Source organism: Perca fluviatilis, chromosome 8 (assembly GCF_010015445.1).
Source record: "Perca fluviatilis chromosome 8, GENO_Pfluv_1.0, whole genome shotgun sequence".
Lineage (NCBI taxonomy): Eukaryota > Metazoa > Chordata > Actinopteri > Perciformes > Percidae > Perca > Perca fluviatilis.
Genome location: NC_053119.1, coordinates 2,395,184 through 2,411,971, shown reverse-complemented (window position 1 = coordinate 2,411,971; position 16,788 = coordinate 2,395,184). Strand labels below are relative to the sequence as shown.

Sequence of the window (16,788 nt, the reverse complement as noted above, 5' to 3'; positions counted from 1 at the left end):
TATTCAGATAAAAACAGAATTGCATATACTGAAGAGTTTACATAAAGCTGATTTTAAACAGTCCAAACAGAACATATGTCCACAAATAACCTGTTAACATCTTTAATGCAATCAGACAAATGGCAAACAAAGTGGACTAATTGCAAAAGTCAAAAGCTCATTTCAATCATTGAACCTGTTCAATGTTCTACTGGTTCAACCTATGAAAATGTGTAAAAATCTATTTACCTGTTCATCATGGATTTTTAAAATTTCAGCCAGAGCATCTGCTGTCTTCCCAGTTTTTGATGCCTTCCCGCTCCGAATAAGGTCATCAGTCGAGGAAGATAGCGGTCAAGGCGCACCATGCACGTGTTTGGCAGGTTCTGATTTGTAATCCGCTGGAACTCTGCATACAACTACATAGAAATAACAGCCAGAGGAGAATACAGCAACAACACTTATTAAAAAAACAGTTCAATTTGAAGAATCTTGCACACATTAATAAAGCAAAAATATCAGCCAAATGAGTAAGAATCACAATTTTCACTTTAAAAGAGAGAGCTGATCCATATTACCTCAGACTCTATTTTAAGAGCAAGCCAGAGATCCATGAGGTCGTTCACTGGTGGGCAGGACATCACTATGGTCTGCGGTCGTAGGGGAAATGTGGTCTCCATCATCTTTCTAATGAGGGGGTTTTTCTTCTCAGTCTTCTTCAACAATTTTTGCTAGCAAATACAAAGTTAAGTAAAATATGATTAGTAGGTATTCGTGAACAGAACACATTCATTAATTGTTGACTTAAATAAAGCAAAACACTTTATTTTGATCAAACAGGAAAGTAGAAAAAACAATAATGTAGTGTATGTGGGAGTGCGTATGATTTGGGGTTACCACACTAAAACCTTGTCTGAGAAAAAAAAAAAACGATTCAAGTTATTGGTATTTAGAGGGGGGGAGGTGGGGGGTGATAGAAGAATACACATTCATTGGATTACCTGGTATCGTTATCACATCTCCAGTTATCTTCCTTAACTTCTTGAAACTGGAACAGCAAGATGCAAAGGCATAAACTGATCTGAAACTGAACAATTAAAAGCATTCAAAGAGTGTCAAATTATAAATACTTCCATTTATAAATGTTCCCTGTTAATGATCTTTTTCATTTAATCCCCATAAGTGTCAAGTTACTAAAGCCATCAAGCAAAATTAACATTACTGTAAAAAAAAGCAGCCACACTTGAACCTTAGTGCATGGTTAATCAACAATAATACCATTTCTACAAACCAAAGCTTTACTATTAAGGGTTTTTACTTTATTCATCTTTGTCATGAAAAGCAGCTTGCCTCCAGCAGGGTGGGTTTGTTTTAAAACCGAGGCAACACAAGTAGGCAGGCACGGGCAGTTGACTCGTTCTGTTAACCGCAATCTCCGTGTCTCAGACAGTCTGCTCACACAGAATTTAAAACTAGCGTCCCCTAGAAGCTACACAGAGAGCCGGACTTGCAGTGTAGGAACTCAGTTGAGGCGTTTATGCTCTTTTGTGCACTATTGAAAGTTTCCAGCAACAAAAACTAACTATCGCATATGAAGTGTCTGTTAGTGCTTCTACTAACATACCAGGTGTCTGTTAGTGCTTCTTCTAACAACAAATTTTCTAACCCCCCCTTGCCGGACAACTTTTAAGCCGGGAATGAGACGTGGTGATTACTAGATTCATCCGTCGTCAAATTCTTCAGGGAGTCAGTTAGTGGTAGTTAGAAGACGCTTAGTTGTGCTGCTGGAGTGCGTAACGTCAAAGTCCTTCTAAATAGTCTCTGGTAACGTTATTGGTCGCGGCTAAGTGGCTAGCTAGCTCTTTAGCAGCTAACCTATATCTGACAAGTTGCAAAACCCTACAAGACTCAGCGTGATAAGCCAGTGAAGGGCGGGGCTTGGAGAAGGTCACGTGTCTCTGAGACAAACACATACAAAATTTATAAAGAGAAGTAAAAGCGAATGAATATTAACATTCAAAACTTACAGTAAGTCCAGTGAGGCTGATTGCTGCTGCGTAGGTAGTTTCTGCAACCCTACTGTCTGCTGCTTCCCGCCTTGCTGCGTTGTTCAAACTTTTCTTCTTCTGTGTTTTTCCAAAGAGCGGTAAGGAATCAGTGTAGTGTGCAAATTAGCGCCACCTTCTGCTTCGCAGGTTGAATCAGAGATTAACTCTCCATACAAAATTATCCCTGCAGCTGCTTAAATAAAAATAAAAAGAATATATAGGCTACATTAAACTGATGAAGCAAAAAATAAATACATTTTGTCCTCCACTAATGTCTAATGCATTTCAGACCATTTGCTATTGCAATTTATTTATTATGATCGATTTTACTTATTTGGTAAAGCACTTTGAGATTTTATTGTATTTTAACATGTGCTATATAAATTCAGTTTATTTTTAAATCATCCCTATTTTAAACAATAGAAATAACAGGACTTTATCATTCTCAGTATGTTATTACTCAATTCTATTACATTGTACTTAAGTTATGTTTTTAAGTTATGCTTACTTATACACAAAATAGTTCCATTTAATCAAAAAATATTAGTTAACAATACTCAAAAAGGAAGAACATGTTACACCAACTTGACAAAATTAAGTTAGTAGAACTTGTTCTAAAACTTTGAGTATACACTACTTAATCTATTTAATTACTTTGAACGTTCGGGTTTACAGTGCATGAAATAATAATTGAATACTACACAAGCAATATTTAAAATATATACAATTTGGAAATAAAATGCACAACTGTTTCAATAGATATAGATAAACTTAATGTGCAAGTTGGGGAGCAGAAATGTACAACTGTTTCCCTGTTGTGCAAGGTTGTGCAAGGTGCATTCAGTGCAGTTGTGATGTATATGAGTCTTCTCTCACACTCAGTGATGAAGTGTTAAAAAGTTGAATTGCCTGTGGTAGGAAGGATTTCCTGTAGCGGTCCGTGCGACATCGAAGCTGTCGGAGCCTCTTAGAGAAGGGGCTCCTCTGTTGGACCAGGAATAGAGTCTGCTCATCCCCTTCTTGTAAACAGCAGTGCTGTTGGTTTTCCAGTTCAGCCTGTTGTTGATGTTGACACCCAGGTATCTTCACTCCTCAACCATGTCCACATCTCCACCCAGAATGCAAAGGGGCTGCAGAGCCGTTCCCTTCCTCCTGAAGTCAATCACCATCTCTCTGGTCTTATCCACGTTCAGCAGCAGGTGATTCTTACCAGACCACTCCACAAAGTTGTCCACCAGCGCTCTGTACTCTCCCTCCTGTCCATCCCTTATACACCCAACAACTGCAGAGTCATCAGAGAACTTCTGTAGGTGACATGACATGTCAGGTAGTCAGTGATCCAGGAGACTGAGGTCTGTCTGTCAGGTAGTCAGTGATCCAGGTGGAGTGGTAGAAGAGGCAGGGGATGTCTGTGAGCTAAACCTGTTAAAGTAACAGTTCAGCTTGTTTGATCTCTCATGGCTGCCTGGTGTTGGTCTTCTTCTACCCCCACCCCCGGTGATCTCCCTCATATTGTTCTCCTGTAGACTGGCCTCCAGCTTCCTCCTGGAGGAGTTTTTACATTCCCTCAGTTTATCCCTTTAGTTTGTGCTGTACTCCCCTGAGCTCCTGTCTGTCCCAGGACCTGAAAGCTTTCTTCTTCTCATTCAGAAGAACTTTCAGGTCACTGGTGATCCACGGCTGGGGAGGGGGAAGGCAGCGTACAGTCTGGGGGGGCATGGTGATGTTCTCACAGAATTTGATGTATTCCGTGATGCAGTCTGTCATATTATTGTCAGTCATATTATATATTTCAAACCTTCCAAGAAATGTCCAAGAAATTAAAGGAACAAATGTAATCGTGAAATGCACCTTATGCCCGGGGCAAAAGTGCCTATCCACGTCGGTGTCAAGTAATTCAAACTTAATCAAATATCTTTCAACGTTGATCCACTATATGAACATAATATCTACATACATGGCATTTGATTGGAGGCTAGTCTCACTTTGTCCCACGGCAACATTAAAATAGTTTAGATTTGTGTACATTCTGACTAACGCTACTCTACGCTAACTCGCCCAATGTTAGACCCAGGTTAAAAAAGCTTCTGGGGGCGTGTTTGGCTCGAGGTCATGGTGCAAAGGACCCTAGGGTAAATTACTCCGAACCATCACTTTAACTCAAGGTACTTGTACTTTACTCAAGTATTAAATAATGTACAGCACTTAAATAATAAAAAAAATTGTAAGTATAAAGAGAAATAAAATATAATGTAAGCATTTCAATGTATGTTTCCACCATTTAAATAAAACAGCAATTTCATGATTATTAAACACACTTCATTCAAAGTGGACAGAAACTAAATAAAACTATCAAAAGCTGTCTTGGTTCATCTTTTCACTGTTCCAACAATCACCACTCTGGTTTGGTTGAAATAAACCCTTAATTCACCCATTTACATGTGGAGATATGCTGGCTCTATACACGCTAAAAGTCCTGATTATTTACATGGAGTCTGGTGAAGATATGCTGGCTATATACACGCTAAAAGTCCTGATTATTTACATGGAGTCTGGTGGAGATATGGTGGCTCTATACACGCTAAAAGTCCTGATTATTTACATGGAGTCTGGTGGAAATATGCTGGCTCTATACATGCTAAAAGTCCTGATTATTTACATGGAGTCTGGTGTATAAGCAGAGTGTCTTTGTTTGTTGTGTAGAGAAAGAGGTACAATGTGTAAAGTGGGGCTGTTTCATGTTAAACTAAAAGGATCTTACTCTTTACCTAAAAGGTCTATCTCTGTAGGGATCCATCCCATAATGTTGTCAGACACTTAGAATAATAATCTGAGCAGCAACAACAGAACTTTTAGTGGATGGAAACTTGACCTTTTAATTAGGAGTTTAAATACAGACACAACAGGAAGAATAAATCCATCAAATCAAGTCACAAATAATCAGCATGTGGCCTTGTTTTATTTCATTTATTTTGCATTTAGTTGTTCCACATTCTCAGACATTTAAAACAATTGAATAATTAATGTTATTCTACGAGTCAGATGAATAAATAACCTGTTTGCTATCTGACCTGGTCTGTTTCCCTTATTTTGATTTTGTATGACATTTGTCTTTGCATTGAGTCTGAACAAACCTCAATAGATTTAAAACCACATTCAGTCACAGAAAATACAAACAGTGAATATAAAATATCAGACAAATATTAAATGAAACTTCCACAAAGTAGGAAAATATAATGTTAAACTACAAAACAACAATAACTAGAGAGCATACAATTACAAAAGGCCAACTTCCAGTATGTCGGTAAGGATGAGAGGAATCTTTGGACCAGTTTTAAATCAATGTCCAAATTAAGGCCTTCCACACATTGCTTGTTAAACCATGGACCAAATCACTGTATAGTCTCACAATGCTAAAACGTTTTGTGTGCCAACCTTTGGGAGTTTTGGAGTATTTAAACGATTTCAAAAAAGGTTAAAACTAATAGCCCTAGAGCAGCCATGCCACGTCTAGGCCCAAATGCGAAAGCAGCCCGGAGAATTATTATTTTGAACATTGCTGCAAAATGTTGAGAGTTTTTGTTCATCCTAAAATCCTTAAACATTAGAAAATTATACTGGCTTTTTTTTCAGGAGAAAAAAGTAAAAAACATGTTTCTAAACATGAGAACAATGGGCCTCATTCACCAAATGTTCTTAAGAAGAAATTTGTTGTTAAACCCCACTCATGCAGTTTTCACAAAGATTCTGGCATTCACCATTCATTTTTTCAGAAACTGCATTTTCTAGTTTCATTTGTTACTTGTTAAAGTTGCTCTAAGCTTTAGGCTACAACATTTTTGTCACATAGAGCAAACATCTCTTCCCTATCTGCTAGCTGGGGGTTAGGGAGTTAGTGTTCGGAAGCACGGAACGGAGGGAGAGGGGACAGGATGAGGAGAAGGGATAATTTAAGACAATGTCGGTAACAATCAGTAGAGGGCAGCAATATGCTATTGCAGCAACTAGTCTACCTAATCCAAAGAAGAAGAATGTGTGTTCTTTGGTAGCGTTTTAATCCAAACACGATCTTTTTCCTAAATTTAAATAGTCGTTACTGCTGGTCAGCCTTCAATGTGGAGAGAAGATAGGAATATAACAACACAGCTATCAGGGCATGAGGAGGAGGCAGGAGGAAACAGCTGGGCTCTGAAACATGTTCACTACGAGGCAGTGTGAATGAGCTGGTGAAGTTTAAGGCTACTACTGTGAGAAAACATTTTCCCACATTGTTCACACCAGTACGGCTTCTCTCCAGTGTGAACACGTTGGTGGCTTTCAAGGTGACTCCTCTGAGAAAAAGTTTTCCCACATTGTTCACACCAGTACGGCTTCTCTCCAGTGTGAATGCGTTGATGTATTTTTAGGTTACTCTGTTGTGTGAATGCGTTGATGGGTTTTTAGGTTACTCTGTTGTGTGAAAGCTGCCCAACATTGATCACAGTTGTACGGCATCTCTCCAGTGTGAATGCGTTGATGCTTGTTTAGGGTACTCTGTCTTGTGAAAGCTGCCCCACATTGATCACAGCTGTGTAGATTCTCTCCAGTGTGAACTCTCCGATGAATCTTTAAATATCCAGATGTTGGGAAGGATTTGTCACAGTGCTGACAGTGGTGACATTTGGGTCCCTCTCCTGCTCTCCGTTTCTATAGCAACAGACAACCAGAGAGAGTTAGTGAACAACCTTTTTTAAATCCTGGACTTTCTCTCACTCACAATTTTCACTCTTTATACAATACTTTATGACAAAATGAAGGAAATTATGTGCCGGTTGCAGACATGTTATTATGGAAGCAAATGTACTCTTTATAACTTTTATAAGTTCCGAAATATTCAAATTTTTTCAGACAAATTATAATGAAACAACTGTAACACTGTAATGAAACAGCGAGAGGAAGCTTGGCAGACGATCGTGGACCGTCTGAATGCATAAGCAGCCTAAAAATATAATATGAGCACTTTAAAAGTGAGCAGAAGATAATGTTACTCAGGAAATTTACCATGAAGATCAATTACACCCCCTTATATCTACAATGCTAGAATATGATGCATAGCCTACATACTTCTCTCTCTCTTATGGGATAAAATATACATTTCCTAAGTAACATAATCACTTCCACTGCTTGCTTTTAAGGCGGCGTGTACGGCTGTTTGTTTGTGCAAATAACAAATGACTCCTTCAATGGTTACAGTCAAGAGCTTTAGTTCATAAATGTATATTTTTAAATGTACATTTATGTATATATTGTATATTATCTGCCACTTTTGTTTTGTTTTTACAGAGGCCGAGTTTCCTTCTCTACATATTATATGCTTAGCTTCCTCATATATATATGGAAGTGAAGAACTCTGAAATCTAGAACAATAAAGATAATTAAGTGATAAACTCAATACACACTGTAAACATGATTGTAACTGTATATTCATCAGTTTAAAAAATAATATGATATAATAATTTATACAAAAACCATTGAGGTGTCCTCTCCCTGTTGTTTGATGAATGCACAGTAGCCTACACTATCTAGTTACTGGTCCAGTGAACTAAGACTATAAACAGTGATGCCACGTAATGCGTTATTAGTAACGTGTTATTAGTTACTCTAATCTGAGCACTTTTTTCAGTAACGAGTAATCTAACGCGTTACTATTTCCAAACCAGTAATCAGATTAAAGTTACTTCCAAGTCACTGTGCGTTACTATTTTTGTCATTTTCCTTAGTAAAAATGTATATTTTTGCTTTCTTCTTGCGTCTCGGGGAGTGAAGTCACGTTTTCAGCATGAGGACAGTTCACGTGTACCACGCAGTGACAAAGTTAAGTTAAACAACAATGTTGGTGTTCCCCCTGTCCAGTGTCAGATCATTGTTTGTGTTTGTATGTTTCTGTGTGTGCCTATCGTGTCTCCCGGTGTTAGTTCGTGTCTGGTTTTGTGCTCCATGGATTTCCTTTTGTTTCATTTTTGGGATTGTTGTTTTTGCCTGCTGATGCGCTCAGGACTTCCTTGGTTTCCTTTTGTGTTTCATCATTAAATCCTCGTTTTCAACTTACTCCTGCCTGCCTGCCTGCTCTCTGCATTTTTGGGTCCGCCATTCCCTACTCCTCCCTGCTACAATTAAACACCCAGGGCCTTTGGAAGAGAAACAGCCCCAAAGCATCACAGATCCTCCACCATACTTCACGGTGTTGAAGGTGCTTTTCGGCATACTCATCTTTTGTTTTACACCAGACCCACTTAGAGTGTTTGTTGCCAAAAATCTCAATCTTAGTCTCATCTGACCAAAGCACACGATCCCAGTTGAAGTCCCAGTGCCGCTTAGCAACCTCCAGACGTTTACGTTTGTGAGTGTTAGTGAGAAAAGGCTTTTTCCTTGCATGCCTCCCAAACAGCTTGTTGGCATGTAGAGAGTCTGATGTTTTTTTTTTTAGACTTCGTGACCCCAAGATGCCACTCTTTGATGCAATTCTGTGACAGTGAGCTTAGGACTTTTTTTTACTTCTCTTACCATCCTCCTCACTGTGCGTTGTGGCAAGATAAACTTGGGACCTCTTCCAGCCTAGTTTGTCACTGTTCCAGTTGTTTTAAACTTCTTAATGATTCCTCTGACTGTAGATACGGGCAAGTTAAGGCCAGTGGCTATTTTCTTGTAGCCATTGCCTGACTTATGAAGGTCAACACACATCTGCCTTACTTGAATTGTGTGTTCTCTTGTCTTTGCCATATTGACAAATGGGTAAGAGAATTAGGACTCTGTGTCACGTCATATTTATACCCCAGGGAAACAGGAAGTCATGAATTACTATTTAAAAGTTCCTAGATACCCTGACCAACTTTAGCAACTACAGAAAAATATATTTAAAAAAAAATCTATTAAATTTTTCAGCGGAATTGTTAGGGGTGCCAATAATTGTGGGACACATGATTTCAAGTTTTCTTTTTCTAAATGCGATTTTTTTTTTAACACCAAAGTAATGTACTTAAATAAAAGGTTGATATTTACATACACTTCAAAAAAACCCACAAAAACATTTATTTCTTTACTGTCATACATTAAATCAGAGTAAACTTTTTCTGTTTTAGATCAATACATATTAACTTATTTTTTGCATTTGTTAAATGTCAGAATCGAGCGAGGGAGAATTTTTATGTATTTTGTTTATCACTTTCATCAAAGTCAGAAGTATACATACACTTCCTTAGTATTTGGTAGAATTGCCCCTGAAATTGTTCCACTTGGGCCAAACGTTTTGGGGATCCTTCCACAAGCTTTCTACAATAGTTTGCTGGAATTTTGGCCCACTCCTCTTGACAGAACTGGTGTAACTGGGTCAGGTTTGTAGGCCTTCTTGCTCGCACTCGCCTTTTCAGTGCTGCCCACAAATGTTCTATGGGATTGAGATCAGGGCTTTGTGATGGCCACTCCAATACCTTGACTTTGTTGTCCTTAAGCCACTTTGTAACTAATTTGGAGGTATGCTTGGGGTCAGTGTCCATTTGGAAGACCCATTTGCACCCAAGCTTTAACTTCCTGGCTGCTGTCTTCAGATGTTGCTTCAATATATCCACAAAATTTTCTTTTCTCATGATGCAATCTATTTTGTGAAGTGCACCAGTCCCTTATGCAGCAAAGCAGCCCCACAACATTATACTAACCCCCCCATACTTCACAGTTGGGATGGTGTTCTGAGGCTTCAAGGCTTCGCCCTTTTTCCTCCAAATATACTGTTTATCATTACGGCCGAACAGTTGAATTTTTGTTTCGTCAGACCACAGGACATGTCTCCAGAAATTAAGATGTTTGTCCCCATGTGCAGTTGCAAACTGTAATCTGGCTTTTTTATGGTGGTTTTGAAGTAATGGCTTTCTTCTCCCGGAGTAACCTTTTAGCTCATAGTGGTACAGGACTCGTTTACTGTGGATAATGACACTGTCTTACCATTTTCAGCTAGCATCTTCACAAGGTCTTTTGCTGTTGTCCTGGGATTGATTCGCACATTTCGCACCAAAAAACGTTCCTCTCTGGGACTCAGAATCCGTCTCCTTTCTGAGCGGTATGATGGTTTTACATTCCCATGTTTTTTATACTTGCGTATTATTGTCTGAACAGATGAACGTGGGACCTTCAGGCATCTGGAAATTGTACCTAAGGATGAGCCACACTTGTGGAGGTCCAAAATTCTTTTCCTGATGTCTTGGTTGATTTTTCTTGATTTTTCCATGATGTCAAAGAAAGAGGCTCTGTGTTTGAGGTGTGCCTTTATATGCATCCACAGTTCTGTCAAGAGGAGTGGGCCAAAATTCCAGCAAACTATTGTAGAAAGCTTATGGAAGGATCCCCAAAACGTTTGGCCCAAGTGAAACAGTTTCAGGGGCAATTCTACCAAATACTAAGGAAGTGTATGTATACCTCTGACTTTGATCAAAGTGATAAAAAAAATACATACAAATTCTCCCTTGCTCGATTCTGAAATTTAACAAATGCAAAAAATATGTTAATATGTATTGATGTAAAACAGAAAAAGTTTACTCTGATTTAATGTATGACAGTAAAGAAATAAATGTTTTTGTGTTTTTTTAAGTGTATGTAAATATCTGGTTTCAACTGTATATATATATATATATATATATATATATATTATTAGGGCTGTCAAAATTAACGTTAAGTATTTTTGCGTTAATTTTTAATATTTAACTCGTAAAAAAAATTAACGAAATTAATGCAGCTGTGTTTGTTTACTTCATGTGGCGGCTGAGAAACGTATATCGTCTCCATAAGAGCAGGCGGGCGCTACTCTAGGAGGGATTTACCTGATTGAAGTAGGCCCTTACGGGCCCGGCCAAGAGTTGAAACATGGACCAGTAAGATCCCAAAAGAGAAAAAAGATGATGTGTTAGAATCCAGAAATGAATGAGCACGGGCTTTAACGGGACCGAGTACTAGTTCCGACATGTTGTCTCGTCAGGAGAGATGCGCCACCGGTAAGCTGCTGTTTCGCTACATTGAGCTGCGGTTTAAGTTTGATTTGTCTGTTGTGCTACTGCTGTGCTGCCGAAATGTAGTGTAATGTCGCTTTACATTGGTAATGGATTGCTGTGCATGTGATATTAAGTACTGCCTAGATTGTAATTTATATTCTCTCTCTTCTCTATATATATATATATATATATATATATATATATATATATATATACATTTGTATATTATTCAGAATATGGTATATTAGGTATGTGGCTAATATTGGGGGTGGTGACAAAAATCTGCTCTCAAGTCGGACAGTTTCTAACCGTTTCAGCAGCCTTCAGCAGGACTAAATAAGCCAAATTGTTGCTGCTGTTGTTCTGAAAGATATTAAACATTCTGAACTTAGCAGAACCTTTCCTTGTTTGTTTTCTCTTCATATTTGCAAATTTAAGTGATTTTGCATTTAAATATCCATTACTACAAGCTTCTCAATTTAAAAACGCGATTAATCGCGATTAACTACAGCAAATTGTGCGATTAATTAGTTAATTTTTTTTAATCGATTGACAGCCCTAATATATTTTTTTTTTTACTTTAGACCCTGTTGTTTTGCTTTGTTGTACATCCTTCTGCTTTTGTGTTGTGTCTTGTTTTGTGCTACGTTGTGTGTTGAGCTCTGTTTTGTTGTGTTCTGTTTTTGTGATGCTTTGTGCTAAGACTTGTTTGCTTGTGTTGTTTTTTGTTTTGTATTTTAAAAATGCCTTTTTAAACATCGAAGGCAGGGGACTACAGATGAAAAATAGCCTTTTGGCTAATTCTGGGTTTTTTAACCCATGGGAAATCATGTGTTTCATAGTGAAGCAACAAGACTTCCAGTTTGGTTTATTCTCTCCAAGTCAGAGTTTTTCAGTTTAAAATTTAAAATGAAAGAACGCTGCCACCTGGAGGTCAGGAGGGAAACAACAGATACACATTCAGTTAATTAATCAGCGTTAGTGGTGGACTGTAACTGAGTACATTTACTCAAGTATAAGTACTGTACTTAACTCAAGGTACTTGTACTTTACTTGAGTATTAAATAATGTAGAACACTTAAATAATTAAAACAATTTGTAAGTATAAAGAGAAATAAAAATTATAATGTAAGCATTGCAATGTACAGTATGTTTCCACCAGACTCCATTTAAATAAAACAGCCCTTAATTCACCCATTTACCTGTGGAAATATGCTGGCTCTATACACGCTAAAAGTCCTGATTATTTACATGGCTTCTGGTGGAAATATGCTGGCTCTATACACGCTAAAAGTCCTGATTATTTACATGGAGTCTGGTGGAAATATGCTGGCTCTATACACGCTAAAAGTCCTGATTATTTACATGGAGTCTGGTGGAGATATGCTGGCTCTATACACACTAAAAGTCCTGCTTATTTACATGGAGTCTGGTGGAAATATGCTGGCTCTATACACGCTAAAAGTCCTGATTATTTACATGGAGTCTGGTGGAGATATGCTGGCTCTATACACGCTCAAAGTCCTGATTATTTACATGGAGTCTGGTGGAGATATGCTGGCTCTATACACGCTAAAAGTCCTGATTATTTACATGGAGTCTGGTGGAGATATGCTGGCTCTATACACGCTAAAAGTCCTGATTATTTACATGGAGTCTGGTGTAGTTTGTTGATGGTGATTTCGGGGCTGTTTCATGTTAAACTAAAAGGATCTTACTCTTTAACTAAAAGGTCTATCTCTGTAGGGATCCATCCCATAATGTTGTCAGACACTTAGAATAATAAACTGAGTCTGTCAGCAGCAACAACAGAACTTTCAGTTCTTTTACTTTTGTAGTAACTTTTAATTAGTTTAAACACAGACACAACAGGAAGAATAAATCCATCAAATCAAGTCACACAATCAGCATGTGGCCTTGTTTTATCTCATTTATTTTGGATTTAGTTGTTCCACATTCCCAGACATTTAAAACAATTCAATCATTGACTTTATTCTACAAGTCAGATGAATAAATCAGCTGTTTGCTATTTGACCTGGTCTGTTTCCTGCTGCTCCATCATTCTTTAGTGTCCAAACAGGTTGCTTTCTTTTTTATTTTATTTTGTATGACATCATCAAGGCAAGGCAACTTTATTTCTATAGCACAATTCAGCAGCAATGCGATTCAAAGTGCTTTACACAAGACATAAAAACAGTTAAAAATATCATACAAATTGGTAACAGATGACGAAACAATTATATAATAAAATAAATGAATAAAAAAAATAAAATTTAAATACAAAAATGAATTAAGAAAAGGCAGTGTTAAAAAGAAAGGTCTTCAGCCTTGATTTAAAAGAGCTGAGATTAGGAGCCGACCTACAGTTTTGCGTTAGTTTGTTCCAGATGTAGGGACCATAGAAGCTGAACGCAGCGCTTCCCTTTTTGTTCCGACTCTGGGGTCGGGCAGCAGGCCCGTCCCTGATGATCTCAAGGATCTCAACGGCTCATAGTGTAGTAGCAGATTTGAAAGGTAAATTGGTCCTAAACCGTTTAGTGACTTATAAACTAACATGAGTATTTTGAAATCTATTCTTTGATGCACAGGAAGCCAGTGTAAGGGCTTCAGAACTGGAGTGATGTGATCTATTTTTTTGGTGTTGGTAAGGACTCGTGCAGCAGCGTTCTGAATCAGCTGCAGCTGTTTAATAGACTTTTTATGAATACCTGTAAAAACGCCGTTGCAGTAGTCAAGTCTACTGAAAATGAAAGCATGGATAAGTTTTTCTAAATCCTGTTGGCACATAAGTCCTTTTACCCTTGCTATATTTTTAAGATGATAATAGGCAGATTTTGTTACTGACCTAATGTGACTGTTAAAATTTAGGTCAGAGTCCATAATTATGCCAAGATTTCTTGTTTTGTCTGTTGTTTTTAACATTGTTGATTGAAGATGAGCATTTACTTTTAATCGTTCATTTTTAGGTCCAAAAATGATCACCTCCGTTTTATCTTCATTTAATTTTAGGAAATTCTGGCACATCCATTCGTTGATTTGTTCAATGCACCTGGCCAGGTGTTGTATTGGACTGTAGTCTCCGGGTGACAAGGTTATATAAATCTGTGTATCATCCGCATAGCTGTGATAGTTTATGTTGTTGTTTTCCATGATTTTAGCTAGGGGCAGCATGTATATATTAAACAGTAGAGGCCCCAGGATGGAGCCTTGGGGAACTCCACATGTCAAACTTGTACGCTCAGATGCATAGTTACCTATTGACACATAGTAATTTCTATTTTTTAAATAGGATTCAAACCACTGTAGTACTGTTCCAGAAAGGCCTACCCAGTTTTCCAGTCTATTTAATAATATGTCGTGGTCAACGGTGTCAAATGCAGCGCTGAGATCTAGTAAAACTAAGACTGTCGTTTTGCCACTATCTGTGCTTAGGTGGATATCATTAAAGATTTTCAGAAGAGCTGTCTCAGTGCTATGATGTGGCCGAAAACCCGACTGTAAGGGATCCAAAATATTCTTTTGGGACAATAAAAGGTTTATTTGTTGAAAAACCGCTTTTTCAATAATTTTACTTAAGAATGGGAGGTTTGATATAGGCCTATAGTTGTCCATAAGTGATGTATCTAGGTTATTCTTTTTTAAGAGTGGCTTGATTACTGCAGTTTTTAACGCCTGTGGGAAGATGCCTGTTTGAAGAGACATGTTTACAATTTGTAAAAGATCTGAGACCAAACAATTCGAAACATTTTTAAAAAAGCCAGTTGGTAAAATATCAAGGCAACAGGAAGAGGTTTTCAGATTTTGTATAAACTCCGCCAGTTGACCTTGGTGAATCGTTTGAAATTGTGTCATATGAGGACTTGTTTTGCTTAAGCATTGAGACAGCACATATCCTGTACCTGATATGGATGCACTGACTGTAAGTCTAATTTTCTGAATTTTTTTACTAAAGAAGATTGCAAAGTTATTGCAAGCTTCGGTGGACAAAAAGTCAGATGCTACTGGTACTGGAGGGTTTGATAACCTATCGACAGTAGCAAATAGAGCACGTGAATTATTAGAGTTTTTTGAAATAATTTCAGAGAAGAACCTCCGCCTTGCATTTCTCAGTACCACATTAAAAATACAAAGTCTGTCTTTATAGATTTCATAATGGACCTTTAGATATGTTTTTCGCCACCTGCGTTCAGCTTTTTGACACTCTCTTTTTTCTAATCTTACAGGTGCGACATTTCTCCATGGAGATTTTTTCTTGCTAGAGATGATTTTGACCTCCACCGCACAGAGGCTCCAGCAACACCAGTTCTCGGGCATGATCCCGATCCACCAGCCGCCAGCTCTGACAAAACGCCGAAGCGATTTGAAAGGCTGACGGTGGGAGGCGATGCAGAAGGCGATGGAGCCCTATTTGAGGCCCTCTTTCGGCCGCAAACCACCTCAGTCCAAGACGCCTTGAAGTTGGGCGTAGAACAGGATGATGGGCGCTGGTGGTAGGCAGATGGATCCCAGTGTTCCGTGTCCTGGAGGGCCGCCGTAAGAGACGAAATCTGGAGCGACTGGTCGTGAGCTACGTTCAGGCAGGTTGTTAGTAAAGCATCCTTGTGTTTTTGGTCCTCTAAAAGCATCCGAATCTCATTCTTGAGATCTGCAATTTCTTTCTGAGTATCTCTGAATAAAGATGAAATCCTGCGAGGGAGTGGGGACTCGCTTAGAGTGGAAGTAGCCATAGAGCTATCGAGTTAGCGATTAACACTTTTGCCACGTAGCCAAACACCCTATGCAACACATCCAGTGTAAATGCATGTTGAATGTTCAAATATGTTGTAGTATGACACATATGAGTGTCTGACATTTCAGTCTTCAGTCTATTTTCAAGGTATGAAAGTGTCCCGGTCTTTTTAAAGACATCAAAGACTTGAGACCTTTCTCCGAACATCAAAGTCTTAAAGACTACTCAAAGCGCTTTTACATAGTACAGGAACCATCCACCATTCACACACATTCACACACTGCGGCCAAGGCTGCCATACAAGGTGCCATCAGTGTCTTTGCTTTGAGTCTTAAGAAACCTCAATAGATTTAAAACCGCATTCAGTCACAGACAATACAAACAGTGAATATAAAATATAAGACAAAGAATATTAAATGAAACTTCCACAAAGTAGGAAAATATAATGTTAAACTACACAACAACAATAACTAGAGAGCATACAATTAAAAATGGCCAACTTCCAGTATGTCGGTAAGGATGACAGCAAAGTTTGGACCAATTTTAGATCAATGTCCAAATTAAGGCCTTCCACGCATTGCTTGCTAAACCATGGACCAAATCTCTGTATAGTCTCACAATGCTAAAACATTTTGTGTTCCAACTTTTGGGAGTTTTGGAGTATTTAAAGGGTTTCAAAAATGTGTTCAAAGGTTTAAACTAATAGCTCTAGAGCAGCCATGCCATGTCTAAGCCCAAATGAGAAAGCAGCCCGGAGAATTATTATTTTGAACATTGCTGCAAAATGTTGAGAGTTTTTGTTCATCCTAAAATCCTTAAACATGTATTGATAAAAAGAAAATTATACTGACTTCCTTTCAGGAGAAAAAAAGTAAAAAAGTAAAAAACTTGTTTCTAAAGATGAGAACAATGGGCCTCATTCACCAAATGTTCTAAAGAAAAAATTTGTTGTTAAACCCCATTTTCACAGTTTTCACAAAGATTCTAGCATTCACCACTACAATTCTTTTCAGAAATT

General features: G+C 38.1%; 1 long non-coding RNA gene across 2 annotated transcripts; it reads right to left on the bottom strand.

The window, feature by feature from the left end:
- Nucleotides 1-680: 680 nt before the first annotated feature.
- Nucleotides 681-2,178, bottom strand: LOC120563460. Of its 2 annotated transcripts, none has more exons than XR_005639960.1 (3): nt 2,007-2,177; nt 981-1,066; nt 681-695 (listed from the first exon to the last, which is right to left on the bottom strand). It is a non-coding gene; the product is annotated as an uncharacterized LOC120563460 (long non-coding RNA). The 2 variants fall into 2 exon arrangements; XR_005639959.1 differs by having other exon boundaries at nt 682-710; nt 2,007-2,178.
- Between the last annotated feature and the right edge of the window lie 14,610 nt (nt 2,179-16,788).